Raw genomic sequence first — 10,332 nt, 5'->3', positions numbered from 1 at the left:
ACTCTTTATGGTAAACTGGTTTTTTAATTATTTAGTTTTTTGGTTTTTAATTATTTAGTTTATTTAGTTTTTGTTTGTTTGTGTTTAAGACCAGTCAAGTGAAGGAACAAAGAAATCTGTAACTGATTGGGATCAATTAGTCGTAAACACCAAGGCACTCAGACCAGCCTCCAAAGTTTTATTAAGTGTCTCTGGGTATGGTTGCCAGATTTAGCAAATAAAAATAAAGGTAAGCCAGTTTGATTTGAATGCTGGATAAACAACAAATAATTTTTTTTTTTTTTTGGAAATGGAGTTTTGCTCTTGTTGCCCAGACTGGAGTGCAATGGCATGATCTTGGCTCACCGCAACCTCCGCCTCCCCGATTCAAGCGATTCTCCTGCCTCAGCCACCCGACTAGCTGGGATTACAGGCGCCTGCCACCATGCCTAGCTAATTATTGTATTTTTAGTAGAGACGGGGTTTCACAGATGCTGGTCTCGGACTCCTCACCTCAGGTAATTTCCTCACCTCACCACCACCTTGGCCTCCCAAAGTGCTGGGATTACAGGCGTGAGCCACCACGCCCAGCCTATGAGCACATCTAAGGAATGGAAACGAGATTGCAAGTGGGTGAGAAGTGAGTAGAAACTAAGTAGACACAGCTAGTTAGCACAGATTACTTTTTCAAGAAACATGACAAGAGAAAAATAATCAAATGGTAGGCTGTGATATGGGTTAGGCTAGGGGTGGAAATAATAAAATATGTCTATAGGTTGAGCTTGTGGAAAGGAGCAAACTAAAAATGCAAGAAACACCCAGGCGTGATGGCTCACGCCTATAATTCCAGCACTTTGGGAGGCCAAGGTGGGTGAATCACCTGAGATCAGGAGTTCGAGACCAGCCTGGCCAACAGGGCAAAACCTCGTCTCTACTGAAAATATAAAAACTAGCTAGGCGTGGTGTTGCACGCCTGTAATCCTGCCTACTCGGGAGGCTGAGGCACGAGAATCACTTGAGCCCGGGAGCTGGAAGTTGCAGTGACCCCAGATTGCGCCACTGCACTCCAGCCTGAGTGACAGAGCAAGAGTCTGTCTCAAAAAATAAAAAATAAATAAATGCAAGAAATACATATGCCTGAGAAAACAAGACTGGTACTAGGGGAGAGAAGGAGACAGGGTTGGGCAGCATGTGAAAGTGTTCTTAGAAAACCAAGATACCCTTTTTCTAAAAATGTGTAGACATTTTGAAGTGGAGGAAAGGGAACTCATGTGTGATGACTTTGATTCTCAAAGAAAAGTAGCAGGTAAAACTTCTGCTGGGAATAAGAGGTAGAAATGGGGTTGGGTGTAGCTGCACAACTGTAAACAATTGGTTGGGAAGTCAACTAGGTATGAACAAAATGACTGTGAATAATCTGCCACAGGAGTAGAAAAAGGAAACAAAAATGATCACCAATTGCTCTGGGGAACTAAACAAAGTTAGAATGCATAAATTTTCATGAAACTATGGAGCATTGTAATTTCTGTCAATACTCAGAAACCTGAGGAAAGTGAACAGTTTGCCCACAATTGGAGAGATGATGGACTGATCAGTATCTTGAAGATGGAAGATTCTAGAATTACAGAAGAGCCTAGTTTAAACATCTCTGAAAGGGGATGAGACTGAGCTGGGAAACAAATGAAGTCAGAAGTTATTGGACTGAGAAGAGAGGTTTAATTCTGGAAACTGATGTTGATAGCAAATTCAAAAATGAGAGCATTGGAGTTGCAGAGGATAGGCACTGGGAACCACATATATCACAAAAAGTTATTAATATGTAAAAAATGTGTAAAAATGTAACTGTGTACTTATGTTTGTAGATAGATATACATCTTCAAATCAGTAAGTGAAAGATTAATAGCTCAGTCAAAAGGGAAAATGATAGGTAAGGTGAAGATAGGTTTGTATGTATCTATAAAATATGTAACTCAATAGAGATTCAAATACTATAGTAATTAAAGAAATGCAATTTTTTAAAAACTGAGATATTGGGCCAGGCGCGGTGGCTCATACCTGTAATCCCAGCACTTTGGGAGGCCGAGGCAGGCAGATCACCTGAGGTCAGGAGTTCAAGACCAGCCTGACCAACATGGTGAAACCCCATCTCTACTAAAAATACAAAAATTAGCCAGGCATGGTGGTGTGTGCCTGTAATCCCAGCTACTCAGGAGGCTGAGGTAGGAGAATCACTTGAACCCCGGAGGCAGAGTTTGCAGTGAGCCGAGATCGCACCACTGCATAGCCTGGGCGACAGAGCAAGACTCCATCTCAAAAAACCAAAAACAAAAACAAACGAAAACGAAACAGAACAAAAATATATTGTGGGTTTTTTTTGTTTTTTTGTTTTGTTTTGCTTTGTTTTGTTTTTTCTTGAGACACAGTCTCGATTTCTCATTCTGTTACTCAGGCTAGAGTGCAGTGGCGCAATCTCAGCTCACCGCAACCTCACCCTCCCGGGTTCAAGTGATTCTCCTGCTTCGGCCACCCATGTAGCTGGGATTACAGGCGCAAGCCACCATGTCCGGCTAATTTTTTGTATTTTTAGTAGAGACAGGGTTTCACCATGTTGGTCAGGTTGATCTCGAACTCCTAACCTCAGGCAATCCACCTGCCTCAGCCTCCCCAAGTGCTGGGATGACAGGCATGAGCCACCATCCCTGGCCTAAAAACTAAGATATTGTTTTTAGCCAATTAGCTCAACAAATATTTCAGAGACTCTGTGTAACTTATACTGGTGAAGCTGTGAAAAAAAAGAAAAGGCACTTTCATGCCTATTTGATGGGAGTGTAAATTACTATAACCTTTTTAGTGTGTAATTTGGTAATAGCTATTAAAATTCCAAATGTGTATATCCTGCAACCTATCATTTACATTTTTAATATTTGGAGGAACTTATTCCACAAAAACATTTCCACAAGTGCACAGAGAAATATATATACAAGGCTGTCACTCCAGCCTGAGTAGACAGAGTGAGACTCTATCTCAAAAAAAAAATATATATATATACACACACACATACACACACACACACACACACACGGATATTTATTGCAATGTTGCTATAATAAGATATTTGAAACAATACAAAAGCCTACCAATAGAGAAAATGGAGTACTTGAGTACTTAGCAGCCATTAAAAAGAATAAAGCAGATTTTTTTTTTTTTTTTTGAGATGGAGACTGGCTCTGTCGCCCAGGCTGGAGTCCAGTGGCGCGATCTCGGCTCACTGCAACCTCTGCCTCCTGAGTAGCTGGGACCACAAGCGCACACCACCAGACCCGGCCAATTTTTGTATTTTTAGTAGAGACAGAGTTTTGCCATGATGGCCAGGCTGGTCTCTAACTCCCGACCTCAAATGATCCATCTACCTCAGCCTCCGAAAGTGCTGGGATTACTGGCATGAGCCACCATGACTGGGCCAGTTTTGACTTTTTAAATCAAATGTGTCAAGTAAATTCTTCTGAGGAAAGAGGGAAAACATTTTAAAGCATCACTAATCCTATTGACAAGTAGTTCTCAAACTTAAGCATACATCACAATCACCTAGAGAAGCTGGTTAAAACACAAATGCCGCAGGAAGTAGTGGTGCATGCCAATAGTCCCAGCTACTCGGGAGGCTGAGGCAGGAGGATCACTTGAGCCCAGGAGTTTGAGGCTGTAGTGCACTGTGATTCACCTGTGAATAGCCACTGCACTCCAGCCTGGGCAACATAGTGAGACGCCATCTCTTAAATACACACACACACACACACACACACACACACACACACACACACACAGGCCAACACCCCCAATGTTTCTTATTCATTAGGACCAGGATAAGGGTCCAAGGATTTGCATTTCTAACAAGTCCCTGGGAGATACTGCTAATTCAGAGACCCATTGCATAGACCAAAAAGCTGGCTACCAATCCATCCTCTACCACTCATATGATCCTACTTAGAAGTTTTTACCTGAGGCCGGGAATGGTGGCTCATACCTGTAATCCCAGCACTTTGGGAGGCCAAGAAGGGCGGAACACAAGGTCAGCAGTTTGAGACCAGCCTGGCCAATATGGTGAAACCCCGTCTATACTAAAAATACAAACATTAGCTGGGCATGGTGGCATGCACTTGTAGTCCCAGCTACTTGGGAGGCTGAGGCAGAAGATCACTTGAACCCGGGAGGTAGAGGTTGCAGTGAGCCAAGATCGCACCACTGCACTCCAGCCTGGGCAACAGAGCGAGATGCTGTCTCAAAAAAAGAAAAAAAAAAAAAAGAAAGAAAGAAAGAAATTTTTACCTGAGCTTTTAATGATGGCTGTCCCAGCCCTGGCAAAGTTGTGGAAATAGTCCTCCACTGATCTAGGCTCCAATTTAATCTAGTGGGATCATTTTCTCAGTGTGGGAGTGTCTGAAACTTGATCCTGTTTCAGTTGAACTATTCATGAAGCTTCTGAGTTCAGCTTGGGAGTGGGGAAGAGAGAGAGCTACCAACCACTCTCCTTTTGTGAGAAGAGGTTGACAAAAACAGAGACTGACAAGAGATGTACTTGAGTAGGAGGAGACTGCTCTGGCAACAGGTGAATCTAGCCTTGGATATCGGCTCTCAGAAGGTAAGTAACTACCCACATGGCCTTCCTGGTGGAGTTTTCACTGGGATAAATTCCAGCAATTCTTCTGAGTGTAATAACACCTTGCTATGAACTTGGGAAATCATGGGGGAAATGACTGAAGGAAGTAAAGAGTTTTTTTATTATTATTATTTTTTTTTTTTTTAGAGGCAGGAGGATCTTGCTATGATGCCCAGACTGAACTCAAACTCCTGGGCTCAAGCAACCCTTCTGTCTCAGCCTGAGACCTTTTCCGTTAGAGCCTTTTAGGAAAAGTTAAATTTTTATCCGAGAAGGGATGTCTTGGGCATAGTCTGTTTTTGAGGAAAGTTGGGGGGACCTCTGATTAGTCTTATTAGCCAGAGAGTGTCTTTGATTTTTAAGGATTATAGTAAAAAAGCTGCATTATTGTGTTTCTTCACCATCATCTCTCTCTTTGCACTAAACTTATGGCCAGGAGAGAAAAACTGAGTCTTTTTAGTATTTTGGTCTTCTTCAAGAATGGCAGGGCATTGCAGGTGGGAAGAATGAAGTGATGTGGAAAAGGAACACAGAGAAAGGAAAAGGTGATGGATCTTTCTGGAACTGAAAGTGGAATTGATGTTGCCAAGGATTTGTAAATGCCATTATTCTGATTCTTACTGTAGTAGGTCCAAATTTAACATAAACCAATAGCTTCACAACACACCTCCTTTCTCCTACTCTAATCCCGAGAAGTGCAGCTTCTCATCTCAAACAAAACAAGAACCTTAAAAGCCACTTAAAAAAAAATTATAGGACAGATATTCTCTTTGGAAAAACAGATTTTAGCTCTACCATTTTTGAAAGTGTATTTCTCAAGAAAAGCTATTTTGCCTAAGAAGTAAATTTGTTGTGACTTTTCCCCCCATTTTGAAAACATTTTACCTAATTTATTTTATTTTATTTTATTTTTTGAGACAGAGTCTCTGTCGCCTAGGCTGGAGTGCAGTGGCACAATCTTGGCTCACTGCAACCTCTGCCTCCCAGGTTCAAGCAATTCTCCTGCTTCAGCCTCCCGAGTAGCAGGGACTACAGGCATGCACCACCACACCTGGCTAATTTTTTGTGCTTTTTAGTAGAGACAGGGTTTCACCATGTTGGCCAGGCTGGTCTCAAACTCCTGACCGAAGGTGATCCCCCCACCTCGGCCTCCCAAAGTACTGGGATTACAGGGGTGAGCCACTGCACCTGGTCCTAATTTTGTATTTTAAATCTTTTATTCTTTCCTTAAAGAAAGACTCCCATGTTGTATAAACTTTAGACCATGCAAAATCTGGATCACTGCATATGAAAATGAGTAAAAAATATACATGGCATACTTAGAAACAAAACATCAACATTTTTCTTTCTAATAAGAATGTATTTTTATTTTATTTTATTTTATTTATTTATTTATTGAGACAGGGGTTTGCTTTGTCACCCAGGCTGGAATGCAGTGGTGCGATCATGGCTCACTGCAGCCTTGATCTCCTGGGCTCAACTGATCCTCCCACATCACCCTCCTGAGTAGCTGGGAGGGACTACAGGTGCGTGCCACCACAGCGGGCTAATTTGTTTTTGTTTTTGTTTTTTTGCAGAGATGGGGTCTTGCTATGATGCCCAGACTGGTCTCGAATTCCTGGGCTCAAGCACCCGCCTCAGCCTCTCAAAGTGCTGGGATTATAGGAATGAGTCACGGTGCCTAGCCGATATCACTCTACTTCTGAATTCCAGTCCCACATTTTAGCCTCCTGAGCATATTGTGTCAGCGCATTTAAATTCAGCCTACCCCAGACTGATTTCATCCTAGTACCTTAAAATATCTGCCACTCCTCCGGGCGCAGTAGTTTACGCCTGTAATCCCAGCACTCTGGGAGGCCAAGGCGGGTAGATCATAAGGTCAGGAGATCGAGACCATCCTGGCTAACACAGTGAAACCCCATCTCCACTAAAAAATACAAAAACTTAGCCAGGCATGGCAGCAGGTGCCTGTAGTCCCAGCTACTCAGAAGGCCGAGGCAGGAGAATGGCGTGAACCCGGGAAACAGTGCTTACAATGAGCTGAGATCGCACCACTGCACTTCAGCCTGGGCGACAGAGCAAGACTCTGTCTCAAAAATAATAATAATAATTAAAAAATTAAAAAAAAAAAAACTCTGCAACTCCTAAAATAACTTCTATGAATGGCAACATTTTTCTTTCAGCTTTCCAAATTCAAGCCCAAGAGTTTTCTTTATCACTTCCTCCTTCTACATGTCCATTTAATTTTTAGGTCGTCACAAATTCTCTTTTACAATCTCACATCCATTCTTTCTTTTCTGTTACTCACTATGTTATCCTAACCCTTGTTTCCCCTTGTTGAGACTGCTAAAACTCCTCTTGTTGTTTTCACCCTATAGTGTGTGTTATCTCCAATACTTTTTACGCACTCTTGCCAGTTATCCTCCTGAAGTATGGCTTTGATCATTTACCTGCCTGAATTAAACAAGTATGAATTGTTGTACACACTATGTGCCAGACACTGATAGAGATTTGTATTAAGTCATTCATGTAGGTGTATTAAATACATAAAATATGCCAGCCCTCCCCAGGTACTGAAGCCATGCTATGAATGGGACAGATACCTAGAGCTTACATTCCAGTTAGAATCAATGGGATATACATAGTAAGATATGGCGCCCGCTCCCAAAATGTTTACCTGCTCAAAACCTTCCATTGCTTCCCAATACCTGAAAGAACAAAATTCAAAGTCCTTGCCCTGACTTTCAAGGTTCAGTATGGTCCTGCCTTAAGCAACAGAAGTATAGTACCTAGATGAATAATCTTGAGTTTGCATGCATCTTGTATTCTGTATCAGGCACCACATTTTAAAAGGAATATAGACACACTAGAAAATCTTCAGTAGAAAAAGGGTAGAGTGGTAGACCACATCCTCTGAGAAACCAATCAAACGTACTTAATAGCTATTTTTAAGTTACTGAAACTCTTGTGTATGGAAAAGATATGTGTTGCCTCATACAGTCCTAAGTTAAAAGTGAAGCTGTACTAAGAAGACAGATTTGGCTCAAGGTAAAAAATTACTGCCTTCCAGAACCTTCTGAAATAGAAAGACTGCCAGGAGATAGTCAGTGCCCAGCCCCTGTCACACAAGGAGCTCAAGCAGGGGCTTTACAGGAATGATTAGAAGGTGGTAAGAGATGACCTTTAAAGTTTCCTTCCAATGTGAGATTTTATTTATGTATGTATGTATGTATGTATGTATTTATTTATTGAGAGGGAATTTCGCTCTTGTTGCACAGGCTGGAGTGCAATGACGCCTTCTTGGCTCACTACAACCTCCACCTCCCGGGTTCAAGCAATTATCCTGCCTCAGCCTCCCAAGTGGCTGACATTATAGGCATGTGCCACCACGCCTGGCTAATTTTGTATTTTTAGTAGAGATGGGGTTTCTCCATGTTGGTTAGGCTGGTCTTGAAGTCCCAAGACCCCAGTTGGGTCTTGATCCACCCACCTTGGCACACCAAGTGCTGGGATTACAGGCGTGAGCCACCACGCCCAGCCCAATGTGAAATTTTATATCCTTCACTTTCATGCATTATGAGTTCTGCTATGTTAAATTAAACATCATTTTCCAAAAAGCTTCAGTGCTTCCTGTCTCCATCATTATTCCTTTATTTGGAGTGCTCTTTTCTTGTTTCAAGTAGAGCTCAGCCATCACCTCTACAAAGACTTCTGTAACTAATACCACTCCCAACTGAGTTTATTAATCGATGAAGGTCGTACTGTTCATACCCTACACCCAAGAGAAGCAGCATGTTCCTTCTGACATTGAGTTTCCACATTGACAAACATTTCCTACAGGAAATGAATGTTCGCCCTGTAGAAACTTATACTGATAGAAGAATATTAGGTTAATTGTTGCCTCACGTACCCTACATATTCCTGCCTATCTGATATTTCTTTTCTTTTTTTTTTTTTTTTTAGACAGTCTCACTCTGTTGCCCAGGCTGGAGTACAGTGGCACAATCTCAGCTCACTGCAACCTCTGCCTCTCAGGTTCATGCCATTCTCCTGCCTCAGCCTCCCAAGTAGCTGGGATTACAGGCGCCCGCCACCACGCCTGGCTAATTTTTTATATTTTTAGTAGAGACGGGGTTTCACCATGTTAGCCAGGATGGTCTTGATCTCCTGACCTCGTGATCTGCCCGCCTCAGCCTCCCAAAGTGCTGGGATTACAGGCGTGAGCCACTGCACCCGGCCCTATCTGATATTTCTAACACAAACATCTAATGATGTAATTTTCATGTTTACAAGCTTTCCAATGGCTCCCCACTGATTACAAATTTGAGTCCTGAATGTTTAATATGCAACACAAGGTCCCTTGTGAGCTGCCTTGGCTACCAATCCTATCTATTCAGTAAAATATATCTCAAAGGCTTACTGAACAATAGCTGTTTCTCAAACATACTATATTGTCCTCCCTTAAACCTTCATGTCTTTACTTGGAATATCTTCTTTCCTTCTTCCCTTTCCCGCTTTTAGCTGCCAGGTAAACTCATTCTTAGCCCTCAATTCAATTCATGTGTTGGCCTCTTCAATAAAGCCTCCCTTGATTCTTCCCTTTGGGCTCCTTTCCCACTTTACTCAGCAAATTGCTTTGGAATTATTTGCTTTCAGGAAGGACATATTTTTTTATTTTTCTCTTTAACTTTATAAGATTCAGACAGTTTACTTAGTATAAAATTATACTAGAAATTTGTGATAAGGAGAATAAATGAAAGGAAATCAAAGAAAGATGGATGTCTCTTGAAATGCACTAATTGAGAAAAGGTGAAAAATAAATAAAATATTCAGGCTGAAGAGGTCTAGTGAGATCTGCAAGTGCCAGGGTAAAATAAGATGTCTTTTTTGGAAGAATGTAATGATGAATAATGAGAAAATATGTGCCTGAAGTTATAAAGATATGCCATATTTTCTTCCAAAGGTTTTTAAGTTTGCCTTTTACATATAACTAAATGCAATTTTAAAAATAAATATCCTATTTTCCAGTATCACTTATTGAATAGTTCATGCTTTTCCTGTGACCAACAATACCCACTGTGTTATAATTCAAGTTTCTGTAAATGTGTGATTTGTCTCTGGGCTCTTGAGGGGTATCTATGCCTACATGCCTACCCCGTTGTCATAAACCCTATAGCTTTATAATAAACCTTGATAGCTGATAAGGAAAATCTCTCTACCCTATTCTTTTTCCTCAGAATGTCTTTTTTTTTTTTTTTTTTTTGAGACAGGGTCTCACTTTATCATCCAGCCTGGATTACAGCGGTATGAAATGAACTCGGCTCACTGCAGCCTCAACCTCCCTGGCTTAAGAGATCCTCCCACCTCAGCCTCCCAAGTAGCTGGGACTACAGGTGCCCACCACCAGACCCAGCTAAATTTTGTATTTTTTGTACAGATGGGGTTTTAATATATTGCTTAGGATGGTCTTGAACTCCTGACCTCAGGAGATCTGCCAGCCTCAACCTCCCAAAGTGCTAGGACTACAGGCGTGAGCCACCATGCCCAGCTTCTACCTTCTCTATTCTTGAGCCTTTAAGTTCCTACATATGTTTAAGAAAATTGATTTGTCGGCTGGGCGCGGTGGCTCAAGCCTGTAATCCCAGCACTTTGGGAGGCCGAGACGGGCGGATCACGAGGTCAGGAGATCGAGACCATCC

The 10,332-nt window shown here is 41.8% G+C and overlaps 1 long non-coding RNA gene across 1 annotated transcript in view; it reads left to right on the top strand.

Annotated features, from left to right (window-relative positions):
- The first annotated feature begins 4,554 nt into the window (after positions 1 to 4,554).
- The window catches only part of LOC105534754, a 28,865-nt gene continuing 23,087 nt past the window's right edge, over positions 4,555 to 10,332 (top strand). Inside the window, exon 1 of the long non-coding RNA XR_001005325.1 lies at positions 4,555 to 4,615. This is a non-coding gene — a long non-coding RNA (uncharacterized LOC105534754). The remainder of the gene's footprint in view (positions 4,616 to 10,332) is intronic.

The sequence above is a fragment of the Mandrillus leucophaeus genome, unplaced genomic scaffold, assembly GCF_000951045.1.
Source record: "Mandrillus leucophaeus isolate KB7577 unplaced genomic scaffold, Mleu.le_1.0 Scaffold139, whole genome shotgun sequence".
In the NCBI taxonomy this organism is placed as follows: Eukaryota; Metazoa; Chordata; class Mammalia; order Primates; family Cercopithecidae; genus Mandrillus; species Mandrillus leucophaeus.
This window is presented reverse-complemented; position numbering and strand designations above follow the sequence as displayed.